Source organism: Lepus europaeus, chromosome 1, assembly GCF_033115175.1.
Source record: "Lepus europaeus isolate LE1 chromosome 1, mLepTim1.pri, whole genome shotgun sequence".
NCBI classification, from domain to species: Eukaryota; Metazoa; Chordata; class Mammalia; order Lagomorpha; family Leporidae; genus Lepus; species Lepus europaeus.
The window spans coordinates 122,519,567-122,533,083 of NC_084827.1; the positions used below are offsets into that span (position 1 = coordinate 122,519,567).

Genomic DNA, 13,517 nt, shown 5'->3' on the forward strand with positions numbered 1-13,517 from the left:
ATGGAAGTTTATTTGCATATTATCAGGCTTGAAGAATTTTGTTTCCTTTCCTATGAACTTTTAAGTTTTAAAAATTCAGAATATATAATTCAAAAATGCTAACAGATGACAATTTGATGTTGATAACATTAATATGCATGCTTATGCATCTCAATTCAAATATCGAATTTCAAATATACAGGGGAGTTATAATGGGGAGATTAGCAGTTTTGTAGGTTTGGAATGAAAAGGATACATTATTTACTCACATTTCTAACTAATTTCACTCTCTGTCTAGTGGCATCTGGCTATGTTCTCAGATTAAGGATTCCGATATATCCATGCATGACTATGAATGTTTTCCTTACGCTACACTGACTGCCATTGCTATTAAGGAGTTAGCTCAGTGGGCATTGGAGTCAAAGAAAGAAATCTGAAATGACTCATGCTTGCTAATGTCAGGAAGGATTTTGCACCCTTGACTGTGTAACTTAGTACCTTTATCCAACACAGCAAAACCACTTACTCCTATCTAAATTCTGAGGTTTGCTATATATGCTTATGTCAGATTTGCACAGAAATGTTGAGGGACAGGTAAATCTAAGTGAATAATTAGATGCAGCAATCAAAATGGTAATTTTAAAACCACCTGTTTCAAATGGTGTATTAGCCCCTACTATCTCAGTCATGAATAACAAAATAGCATTCTAAATGGAACATGGGATGGCTAGCTCTATACTTATTTCCTCCCAAATAACAGTTGTGTCCATCTTACATAATATTTAGTTCTTCATGATTATAATTAAATTCTAGTCATGGCTGTAATTTTTACATTAAAAAAACTCATCTATAATAGACCTCTCTTAAGAAACTCCTGCTCATTACAATGATGCCTCCTTTAAAGTATTTTTATTTTATGGAGCTAGGCAAATTATTCCATCCTTTTTTGCCTGCCCTTCAATCACACCTGATTCTTGAAGGACTTTTCTAGAACATTTCCAGGGTTGGCCCATGAGTACATCCTCAAACTTCTAAGCTCTCTGACTTTTCATATATTCTTTCAGGGGTGGGGAACCTTTTTCTGCCAAGGGCCATTTGAATATTTATACTATCATTCACAGGCATACAAACTTATCAGCTTACAAAGTAGCCTGCTATAAATTTACTGAATTTCAAGTCCCACTTGAGGTTGCCTTGCTAGAGCCAGACCAACTTATTTCAAAGGCTTTGTCGGGCCTGTAGTCTGGCTGTTCCCCACTCCTCCAAGTGTTGTCCCCAGACCAGCAGCATCAGCATCCCCTGAGAACTTGTTAGAAAACAGATTCCCAGGCCCCCCCATAGACCTGCAGAATCCCCAGCGCTGGGGTTGGGGCCCAGAAACCTGTGTGATGTAAAGTGTGTTGCTCTTTATGAACCACTGTCCGTGGTGCATGGATGCACTGAGAGCAGTGGGCGAACAGAGGACGGGACACTGGAGACTTACAGAGAGAACTCCGGGGAGAGAGAGGCTCAGCAGAGCGGTGACTCATCTAACGGATGGCCAGTGTTCGGCTAGATCAGGAGGCACCAGGCATCCCGCACGCAGCCATGCTGTCACCTTCAGCTAACACTGCAGCACCCATTCCAGGACCTCACTCTGTCAATCACAGTCTTTCTTCAAACAAACCAACCAGTTTCATTCCTATCAGACTCTACGTCTACCAACTTTTTTTTCTTCTAACTTTTAGTTCCTTATGTAGCTGGCACTTCTTTTCCATTTTTCACTATCCCCTCACTTTCAAAACCCCATGGTCTGCTTTCTAATTCCCCCAGCCTAAGTCAACAATGATTTTAAAGGTGTTTTATTGTCCTCCTTGACCTCCTCACCACTAGCAGACTATAAGCCAATGTCTAAATAGCCTCTTTCCAGGTTAAACTTTTTGAAATTTGTTTATTTATTTGAAAATCAGAAAGAGAGAGAAAAAGAGAAAGAGAGAATTTTCAATTTGCTGTTTCACTACCCAAATGCCACAACAGGCTGGACTGGCCCAGGCCAAAGCCAGGAGTCAGGGACTCCATCTGGGTCTCAGGCAGATGGCTGGGACCCAGGTTCTTGGGCCAGTATCTGATGCCTCCCATGGTGCACATCAGCAGGAGCCTGGATCAGAAGCAGCAGTGAGACTGGATCTCAAGCACTGACATGGCATGTGGGCTTCAGGCAGGGGCTTAACCATTCATGCCACAATGCCTGCCCTCCCCCAACCCTGCTCAAGTTCAGTTTTTTTATTCCCAACCACCTGTTGGACCTCACCCACCTATATCCCACTGGTACTTGAACTTGAACTTTTACAAAATTAAATGACAGTCAATCCAGATTCCCCTGACCCCACTCCACCTAGCTCTCTTAAATTCCCCTGGTCTTTATTTCACGGTCTGGCACCAGGAGGATTCCGATTACACACACCCTAATACTTGAAGCTGTGTCTGACCCTCTCTTCCTTGCCCCTGAATCAAGCTGGTTGTCCAGATTACATCTGTCAACTCCTTCCCCTTTTCATACCCATTGCCATTACTTTCATTTAAGTCCTCATTAGCTGTTCACTGGCATAATCCTTTCATCACTGTATTCCCCTTGTAGACAGATGACTGCTTAAGAACAGCTTGAATTAATCATTTTCCTATTCAAATACTGCCCATGGCTCCCATTAGTGAATGGTAGACTGTGAAATCCAATACACCTGTTCAAATCTCTACTCTGATACTTACCAGCTGGGTAACATTACATGAATTAATTGACTTGGTAAGCCCCAACTTTCTCTCTTGACAAGTAGGAATGAAACAGCAATCATACCTCATGAGGAGCCCTGCAGGGAAAAAAATGCCTGCAGATTCTTACCACCCTGTTTTAGAACACCGAAATATTTAGGAAACGATAAGCACTATTATCAGTATTAGCAAAGCCAGAACCATAGACTTCAATTCCAATGCTTCCATTTAGCATCTACCCTCGTCCTCAAATTTAACAGAAAACTGTTTTCTCATATACTCTCTACAAGATTTGTTAAACAGAATTTTATTTCAAAGACAAGGCTCACATCTTCTTTTTCGTTCTGTCTCTGGCCCCTAAGGCAGTGCCTGACACCTGGCAGTTGCTCCTGAAATGTTCACTGCATGAAGCACTGTCATCGGTTCCTGTACATACACATTTCCTTAGTTCTTTCACTTTGTTCCTGCTGTCACGCCTCCTAGGTGTGCTCTTTCTTTTCTGTCCCCTTTCAAATCCAAACTTCAAGTGGCATTTTCAATGCCATTTCTTCCAGAAAGGCTTCTCTCTTCCCTAAGAAAGTACTTGTTTTCCTCTGAACCTGTAATGCATTTCATGACTTCTCTATTATAGTACTCAAAACATTCCATTATACATTGTTGTACATGCATCTCCTTCCCTAGCCTTAAGTTCTCTGGGCCAGAGACTCGACCTGATTTACTGCTGTGTGCCTAGTGCCCTGCCCAGAGAATGGAGAATGAATGAATGCAGTATTGGGAACCACATCTATGTTTTTATTATAAGAACTGTGCTGCTGCATACTACTTAATTAAAGGCTTTGTTTCTAATCAATAATTACTATAATCTTCAAAGAGTATACAGATTGTGAGAATTACAGAAACAAGTTTAAGAGGGCCCCTTATAAATGGGATGTGTTCATAAACTTGGTTTTAAAAGCCAATATTCTAAAACTCAGAAACATTTTCCATAGAAACAAAGTCATATACAGTCACCGGATTCCTAGAATATAGTTCTCAATAGCTCCTTTAACCCAAGAGAATGGCTGCATTAGATAGAGCACTATACTAACAGTAACACCTCAATGGTAACATTATTGTATGAGATGTTGAAAAGGAGGCATCAATTTTTGAGTGCTTATGAAGATACCTGTCTTCCTTGCAAAACAAAAAAGCATGACTATGTATTTTTAAAGATTTATTTATTTGATGGGCAGAGAAAAAAGAGAGAGAAGAGGGAGGGGAGACAGAGACAGAGCTGCTCCCTCTACTAGTTTACTTCCCAAATGGACATAACAGCTAGGTATGAGTCAGGTGGAAGCCAGGAGTGAGGAAGGACATCTGGGTTGTCCACAAGGGTAGCAGGGGCCCAAGCACTGTGTCATCATCTACTGCCTTCCCAAGCACATGAGGAGGAAGCTGGAGTGGAAATGCAGTAGGTGGGACTTCATGGGGTGCTCTGGTTTGCGATGCCAGCGTGGCAAGTGTTGGCTTAACCTGCTGTGCCACAACACTGACCCATTTTATTTTGTTTTTATTTTATTTATTTTTAAAGGTTTTAATAAGTTGAAACTCAGAGTTACAGAGAGAAGGAGAGAAACAGACAGAAACACAGAGATATCAAGCTTCCAAGCACTGGTTCACTCCGCAAGTAGCCACAACAGCCAAGGCTGAGTAGGCTGAAGCAAGGTGCCAGGAGCTTCATCCAAGTCTCCCATGTCGGTGCAGGGGCCCAAGGACTTGGGCCATTTTCTGCTGCTTTTCCTAGCAAGGAGCTGGATTGGAAGTAGAGCAGCCAGGACTCAGACTGGCACCCATATGGGATACCAGTGTCACTGGCAGTGGCTTTATCGGCTTCACCACAATGCCAGCCCTGCCCATTCTATTCATTTTTTAAATAAATACTCAGAAAGCTATAACCTAAAGGTAATTTTCTTGTGTTTTCATGTGGTTACTTTTCATTGCCAAGATGAACGTGATATGGTTCATTCAATTAATTTAAAATTGTTGTTTGTAAATTGCAAATGGAAGTTTCCATTACAGGCTGTGGTTTTACCCACCATGCCATGGCGCCGGCCCTAACAGCTTTTAACAGATTTTTCTGGAATCACTTATGCTCTGCTGCACTTGGTTCTTCACGTAGCAGCTAAGCATACTACTTAAAAATTCAAATCTGGGGTGGCACTCTGACGTAGCAGGTAAAGCTGCCCCCTGCAATATTGGCATTCCATATTGGTGCTGGTTCCAGTCCGGGCTGCTCCATTTCTGATTCAGCTCCTGCTAATGGCCTGGGAAAAGCAGCTGAAGATGGCTCAAGTGCTTGGGCCCCTGTCACCCACGTGGGAGACCTGAATGAAGCTCCTTGCTTTGGCCTGGCCCCACCCCAGCCATTGTGGTCATCTGGGAAGTGCACCAGTGGATGGAACATTATCTCCCTCCCTCCCTCCCTTTCTGTGTGTGTCATTCTTTCAAATAAATAAGTTTTTACAATAAGGCAAACCTCATCAAATCATGACATGCATAATAGCTTCCCAACACATTTGAAATAGAATCAAATATCTTTCCATGGCCTACAGTTACAAATATTTAAGTCTTTGTTTACTTCTTTTTTTTATTTTTATTTTTGACAGGCAGAGTGGACAGTGAGAGAGAGAGAGAGAGAGACAGAGAGAAAGGTCTTCTTTTGCCGTTCGTTCACCTTCCAATGGCCGCCGCGGACGGTGTACCACGCTGATCCGAAGCCAGGAGCCAGGTGCTTCTCCTGGTCTCCCATGGGGTGCAGGGCCCAAGCACTTGGGCCATCCTCCACTGCACTCCCGGGCCATAGCAGAGAGCTGGCCTGGAAGAGGGGCAACCGGGACAGAACCCGGTGTGCTGGCGCTGCTAGGCAGAGGATTAGCCTGTTGAGCCACGGCACCGGCCCCTTTGTTTACTTCTAAAACCCTACCAAATACCATCTCCCATCTCCCAAGATCTAAGCTTCCTCTCTCTTCACCAAATTTGTCAAATTCATTATCTCAAGGCTTTCTCTTTCTACTTCAGCATGGAACCTTATTTTCTCAATTCAGTTATCACCTCCTGAGGGGACTTTCCCTCCACTACATTACTCTACATGCTTCCCAGCTCTTAGCTCTGAAATTATCCTGTTTTTGTTTATCTGCTCATTGCTTCCTCTCACTAGAATATAATCTCCATGAAGGCAATGACTAAATCCAAGTGCTCTACTGCCTGCTTCTAGAACAATGGCAGGGCTATGGTAGGCTCTAAAAACATACATCCAATAAAATGAATGGCCACACTTCCCCAGTCTTTTCAAGTGTGAAGAGATTTTTTTCTAGCATCAAATGGTTTTAAGGCCTTCTCACATAGTATTATTGTTGTTGATACTTTATTAGTATTCACTGATTATATGAAACATTGCTATGAAGTCAGCAACATTTAGGGTAAAGTGGTATCTCATTATCACATTAGGGATGACAGATTTGGTGAAAAAAATGCTGGGTATGTGCGAGACACAGTATATATTTAATGTACTAAATACTTAGTGCTCATTTCTATTTATAGCAACATGAACATCTTCAGCCCCTCACGGCTGATGCCAGGGGACCCACCGATGGAGATGCAGGATTTGATACAAGGATGCAAGAAATGGCAGCAGTCCTCGTCGGAACTTTCTCAAGAGAAGAATAAATTCTATATAAATCCTATCCTATACTTGATCTTAGCCAAAAGACAGAGAAGCGATAATAAACCCTATCTTCAGCTTATTGCAGCATAGAATATGGGAGAGAGGAAGGGCTGGTTGTCAATATGTATCTTTATACATTTCTATAACAATGGCTAACATGTACATAATGTTTATTATGTGCCAATGCTGTTTCAAGCATTTAAGTATATTAATTCATGCAACCTCACATTAACACAATAAAGGAAGAGCTTGCTGTCCCCTGCATTCTCTAGGTGAAAAGACAGGATGCACAAAGATTAACTATCTTGCTGAGGGTCACCAAGCAGGCAAGTGGTAGAGGTGGAGTCCAACCTCACACACTTTGGCTCCATGGGCCACAATTCAACCACTATGCAAGCTGCCCTTACTGATCAGAGGCCATCCATACACGAGTAGAATATGTCTCGAACCATCCACAGCAGGAAAGAACAAAACACATGTCAGATGTCACTCACTCCTAAAGATGCCTGTTTCACCCCCATTCTCAAGTGGTGCTTTCCTCATGACTGCCAAAAAAAGGTTTGGAACACTTCGCAGCAAGTGACTTTATGAAGCAGTTCCGTATCATGTGGGAGATCTAAATCAAATACAAAATCTCACGCACTGTGAAAACAGCATGATTTCCTAGGACACACTGTGAAGTGAGGCTGAGGTGATAAGATAGCAGATCTTAAAATGACTTGAAACCAAAAATGGGATTGTGAGCATATTCCCAACTTGCCAAGAGTGTTCTATTTTCATGTGTTTAGAACCTGGGGGTACAGACCTCATCTTAACAAAGTCTTTAAGTGTGCAAATCATGGAGCTTTCTGCACAGTCATGCGTCAGGCTATTTATGAAGGTCAATGTTAGCTTAAAGCATCAAGACAGAATTCCAATAAGACAGACGTTGTTCTACCATTCATACAAGGCCCTCCCTTTATTTTGTCCCCTTTAAAGAGATTAATTAAGCTAACTTTTGAAATACGTGTACGTCAAGGAGGAGTTGAGTCTACAGAGCATAGTCTGTGTTGTGTAACATGACCCCTATGTAATAAATCTTTTGGAAAGCAGGACTTCTTTTCCAAATGGGGCCTGTCTTCACTTTTCTCATGTAAGTCTTGGCAAGTGGGGCACTCTGAGTCTGACAGGCCACTTCTTTGCTCCTCGGCTGACAACTCTTTTACACAGATGTCAGCTGGAAACCTTTACTAGGTCACGTAGGGGATCAGAACTCTTGAATCACATCCAGTTTCCAACCAACCTGTCCTATCCCAGCAGCAACACATCAGCCCTGCACACCGGTGCAGCTCGCGTGAGAAGGCACAGAACATGAGAGAGAGAAAGAGCTGACTGCTAATGCCAAGTTAGCTTAGGAGGTCCTGCAAAAAGCTGGCTAAGGAAGAGACATCTCTCTCTGCATTTCTGTGATCTCTTTTTGTAGAAATAATTGGGAGTTTGAGAAGAAGTGAGAAGGAATGGAGGGTCTTCTGTAGCAGTAGAGGGATCCCAGGTAAAATTTTGCTTCTACAATTTATTCATGGTGAGATTTTGGGGAATTATTTACTTTCTGAGCCTGAGTTTTCTCATCAGAAACAGAATATGCGTCTTTTTTAGGCGGAGAAGAAGAAAAACAATAGAACACATTTGAAATGCTTAGCACAGTATCTGGCACAGAGCACACGCTCAATAAATGTTAATTCCCTCTTTATTTCTCTGATCCTGAAGAGGGACAGGTGTTTAGAGGTCATATTTAGAAATGCTGCCAATATCCTCAGCCTATTCCACTTTCATAGGTTTTGTCTTTGTGTTGTTTGTATGCCAGGGATTCTTAAATTAAGATCCACAGACCACTCCCTCTCCAGGAATTTCATGCAAATATCCACGTTCACTTTTTGGAGAGAGAAACTGTCCCTGGGTTTAATCAATTCTCCAAAGATTTTGTGATTCCAAGAGATTAAAAATTTCTGCATAAATTTCTGAAAAGTTGCAGGCAAACTAAATATATTTTGGTAAATGAAATTAGATTTTAATGTACTATAAGAGTCTGTGAATAAAAGAAACTCCACAACGAATCCTTCTGCAAAGCAGGTACTTGTCTCATAAACCGCAAATTTAATCCACAGTTTTTCAGTTTTTTGAAATATTGAGATATTCATATATCAGGTTTGCTGAAAAAACAGAACACATAGTGATATCATATTCATAGTAGCTGACCTCCATTAACAAGTTACAACATAGCCTGAGGAGGTCAAGTTCAAGTTCAATGTCACCTAAAAAAAAGAGAAATAAAAAGGACAGCTTCAAGAGAATCTGTGCTCTTAACTCAGAATCTCTGCTCCAAATATCTTATTCTGTAGATGAAGAAATTGAGGTTCTGAGAGGTTATGTGACTCGCCCAAAGTCATCACAGTAGTTATGGACAATGAGGAATAACAGCTGTAAAAATAATGACTGTGATTATGATGATGATGACAGCAATATGATCTATGGAGCATTTACTTCAGCTAAGTCTTTTAAAGACTCTAACCTCATGTACTTTCACCACAACCCTGAAGGAAGATTTTATTACCTCTATTCAGCAGATGAAGCACTCTGCCCAGGGCTCCACAGCTAGGAAATGCCCGATTTAAAGCAACTCACAACTCAGCCCTATTTTAGCTTGAGACTGTGCTCTTAAATAGTACTTGAAACTGCTTCCCAGAACACAACAGAACACAGAGTCACATGGTCACGGAATACAAATAATTAAGAGGCTCCTTAGGAAAGATTTACCTACCACCTTTATGACAGGTGCGTATCTTTGGATGAGGCTTTTAAAAATGCAGTATTAGACTGTTTTTTGCTAATGCTGCACCCTTACAGATATACAATGGGAGTACAATCTAGAGAACAAATCCAGGTCATCTCTTGCTTGCAGCATCACCCTTGACAAAATCCTCTCTGGCCATGCCCCTCCCCAGTCTGCTGGCCAAGGGAACTGAGCCAGATGAAGCCTGTGCTGTCCCCAGCACCTCCTTTTAGACCACATTCCGGGTGCACAGGATTCCATAAACACACCCTAATGGTCCTGGAAGCACTCCCAGGGCCTGCACAGGTCTGCTTTCCACATGCCTCCCTCTGAGATGGTCTTGGGAGTGGCCTCCAGAGGGCTGTTTCAGGACCTTGAAGATGGAGCTCGGCAGTGGTGCCTGTGGCGCCTCATTTTTGCAGTGGAGGATGGGGGTGGGACAGGTGACTCCTTGTGCTTCCTATGTTCTGGCTCAGCATGTTGAGGTGTCTAAGAATTCTAAAATGACACCTGCTCTTCTCAGGTTTCTGTGAATGCATACTTTTCAAAGTAGCAGAATAAAACACACTTTACTGTGCAGCATGCTGACTTTTCACTTTGAAATCAACATCAATGTGTGTCAATTTGCATACTCGGCTCAGCCCTCCAAGGCAGGTCCTCCCTCCCTCATGATCTTCCTGCACCCCTGGCACCCCTGGCACCCCTGCTGCACCTGCTATCCTCAGTCTGCCTTCCCTGGTGAGCTGGCGAGAAGTCCACCTATGCAAACCTCCACGTGACATCTAATGATGACTGACCATAAGGCACGCACTGTCTTTATTAGGTGTTAAGGATATAACCATGGACAAGAAACCTTCAATTTCTGCCTTCACGGAGCTCACTGCCTTGTGAAGGGTCCTCTTGAATATACAGGAATTTAAAAACCAGAGTATAAATGAGGAGACAGAAGTAACACTGAGTACACTGAAGGAATAGCACTCTTTCATGGGTGTATAATAAGGCTTTCCTGGAAAAGTGAGGGCTAAATGGCAAACCTGAGGATCAGGTCTACCCAGGCAAAGGAGGAAGAGGTGAGAGACCAGGAAACGCTGATCAGTGCATGTCTCAAGTAGAGGGAATGAAACATAAGGCCTGAGGCGGAGCTGGTGCACAGGATCCTGGGCTGAAAGAATTCCAGCACTGACTAAAGTTGTCTCTGGGGTGAGAAGTGTTCCTGGAGGCAACTGGGACCAGGCCAGTCCAGGTCTCATAGGTCAGGCTAATGGGTTTAGACTGGCCCTGAACGCAGTGCAGTAGCAAAGACAGATGTCCAATGAGGGCATGACACGGGGAGACGTAGATGTCAGCCACGTCAGTGGGAGGGGATGGGCTACGTGGCTGTGTGAGAGGGGCTCATGGGGAAGACATGGGTAGGCAGAGGAGTTGCAGGAGGAGGTATCAGAGTCACCCCCGTCGAGGGCAATTTCGACATGAACTGAGGGTCAGGCTGTGGTGAGGGAAGAACACAGATGAAAGACGTGGACTCCAAAGGACACGAGACCTACTGGGACAGGTAGCTGGTATGTGGCGGATGAAAGCAGGATGCCCTGCCTGGAGATGGAAAGGTCAACCACACAGCACTGAGCTCAGAAGAATGGGTCAGCTTGGAGGGAAATTTAGTTTCTGAACTTGGAAGTGAGGGAGTCATGGTTCTTGGTGTTTATCTTTCAGTACCTGAGCCTGAGGGTCCAAGGTCTAGGTGCTAGACCATGCAAGCCAGGCCTCCTCCCTCCCACTCTGGTAAACAAACAACAAGCATGAATGAATACCCCCTCATTTATAATTTATTAAGAACAATCACTTACTTAAATATCTGACTATCATAAAAGTTACCAGACCCATTCAATACATGACAGTGTGTCTGGATTTCCACAATTATACTAGTTTTCTTTTTTTTTTTTTTTTATTTTTTTGACAAGCAGAGTGGACAGTAGAGGGAGACAGAGAGAAAGGTCTTCCTTTTTGCCGTTGGTTCACCCTCCAATGGCCGCCGCGGTAGGTGCACTGCGGCTGGCGCACCGCGCTGTTCCAATGGCAGGAGCCAGGTGCTTCTCCTGGTCTCCCATGGGGTGCAGGGCCCAAGCACTTGGGCCATCCTCCACTGCACTCCCTGGCCACAGCAGAGAGCTGGCCTGGAAGAGGGGCAACTGGGACAGGATCGGTGCCCCGCCCGGGACTAGAACCCGGTGTGCCGGCGCCGCAAGGTGGAGGATTAGCCTGTTAAGCCACGGCGCCGGCCTGATTATACTAGTTTTCAAGTGTCTCAAATACCACAGCAAGAATTCAGATTCAGCCAATATTTCAAGATTATGTTCTCAAGTGTTTGATGTTAATGTGATAAATGTTGATCCTCAGAAGGTGAAAAAAAGTTACTTAGGAACAGCTAATTCATATCTCCCCTACATCCTCAGACTTTACATGGGCATTTCATAGCCCATCTGTACCAGGAATTAATCCTCAAGAGAAATCTGAATTACAGTCCTTTCTCAATCACCAAGAACTTCACATGAGTCATTAATATCACAAAGAAAATGTAAACATTCACACTCAGACTTGGATAAAAGGGTAGTATAATTTCCATTTCTTATGTTGTCAGACCAAACACACAATGATAAGCTAATAATACTTTGTGAAGGCAGCAACTGCCAGGAAAAAATAAATAAATAAAAGTAAAAGAAACTAAAGGACAGGTTCAGTTCTTGAAAACAAGCATGTCAAAAGTAAAGTTTATCATTTTGCTCCATATTGATGAATATTAGTTTGTATTACTTATTAGCTATAACAGGTGCAGATTTAAGTCTTTCAAAAAATCTAAAATTTAAGTTAAAAGCTAAATTTGAAAAGTTACTTTTAAACTTTTTAACAACTTGCTCTGTGAATTTCTTAAGTTATAAACAACAGAAATCAATACTAAGTAAGGGAAAAACAACAACAAAAAAATGATGAGAAGGCTTTCAAGGCTTCATCAATATTTTAAGCCAGTGCAGAAAAAAAAGGGAAGTCATGTGTCAGCAAGCCAATGTTGCTCAGAGCTAGTGAATATGAGACTTCGGATAAATGCATTAATTTCTTTACATTTATTCAGTTTGTGAATAAAAGAAACAAAATAAAAATAAACTCACTAAAATGCCATAGAAAATAAGGTTCATAATGTGCTCTGATGTTCACTTGATAAAAGGCATAGTGTCTAATAGATTTATCTTGTTTTCTCTTTACACAGAACCACATCCCTGTGAACAAAGCAGAAATGATTTTATAAATTCTTTTTTTAAGGACCTCTGTGCATGAGACCCCAGTGGAAAGTGGTCATCAAAGAAGGATGTACTTTTCCCTGAAGGGATAAGAGATTTACTTTGTTATGGCTTTGTCTAAATACTGAAGGAGTCTGTGGATTCAAAAGGTTTCCATAGCCAAGGCAGCTCATGTCAAGAGTCTCATGTGATCACTGACATCATACATAAGAGCGTTAATTGTTAAATTAACAACAGGAGTCACTGTGCACTAACTTCCCATGCAGGACCTCTGTCCTCAAACAGCTGTATTAGGAGAGTTAACGGTAATACTTGTTCTCAAAGATTTACTTTGTTTTAGTGTATTAAGTGGAGGATATTCTTATATCTCATAAATTATAGTAATGTCTAAGTGCTCGCAAAAGATGTATCATTCTTGGGTTCTTCTTTAAGGCTAATTAAGTTTCTTGGAAAAAAAAAGAACGAAATGAAATCAACTTCAAGATACAATGACTACGAACAACCCTTTCCTTGACTGTTAAGGAACAGGTTTTTTTTTTCCATACAATTTGTTGAACTCTTAGCATAAAGTTAATCTTCTGTGTGTAAAGCTAATAGAAAATAGATCTTAGTAAAAAATAAGACTAGGAATAGGAGAGGGAGGAGGAAGAGGGGTGGGAGGGTGGGTACGGTGGGAAGAATCACTATGTTCCTAAAGTTGTATTTATGAAATGCATTAAGTTTTTATTCCTTAAATAAAAGGTTTCTTTGGGAAAAAATTCTTCTTTTACTATAATGCTCCTTAAGATCAGTAACAAAGTTACCCAGGAGGAATGGGCAAATGAAAATGAACAAAACTTGGGGTAACTTTAATAGAAGTACGACCCATATCTGGAGTAAGGGGTTTGAATTCTACAAATAAGCTGCATTTTACAGTGGGGCAGCTAAACCACAAGGTATTCAGGAGGAAAACGACCACACCTTTCTGTGGATAAAATACAAATCAGAACTG

The 13,517-nt window shown here is 42.1% G+C and overlaps 1 protein-coding gene across 1 annotated transcript in view; it reads right to left on the reverse strand.

Annotated features, from left to right (window-relative positions):
• Positions 1-13,517, reverse strand: part of ZNF385B (zinc finger protein 385B) — a 288,440-nt gene that overhangs the window by 131,610 nt on the left and 143,313 nt on the right. The gene's annotated exons all lie outside the window — the stretch shown is intronic.